The following is a 456-nucleotide window of genomic DNA, read 5'->3' on the forward strand; positions in this document are numbered from 1 at the left end:
CCTCCCAAAGTGCTGGGATTACAGGCGTGAGCCACCGCGCCTGGCCTGGCCATTCCATTTTTTTGTCTTCCCTGACTTCTCCGACGCCAGGGCCTCTGGGTCAGGTCCCTTCTTCCTCTTCTTGGTTCCTACTTTTCCCTTTTCCTCTCTCCTGCCTCCCCCTCGGCTGCTCCAGCCTTGGGCCTCTACGGGATCATCTCCCATGCCCCAGTGGGGCCCCTTCGTGGGCCTGGGTTTCCCCCATTGGCCTGTCACCCCCTCCCCCATCTGGGGTCCCTCTGGCGGGCCCAGGTCTCTCTCCCATACCAGGGAACCCGCCCTTTTGAGGAGTGGAATGTAGTGTTCCTCCCGCTGGGGCCTCCGGCTTGCCAAATCTGCCTGCGTGCTCCAGTTGCAGGGAGCTAGCAAGACGCCAGTCCCGGGAGAGAGGGGAGGGCGCCAGGGCCGGAGAAGTGG

This window comes from Cebus imitator, unplaced genomic scaffold (assembly GCF_001604975.1).
Source record: "Cebus imitator isolate Cc_AM_T3 unplaced genomic scaffold, Cebus_imitator-1.0 Scaffold445, whole genome shotgun sequence".
Lineage (NCBI taxonomy): Eukaryota > Metazoa > Chordata > Mammalia > Primates > Cebidae > Cebus > Cebus imitator.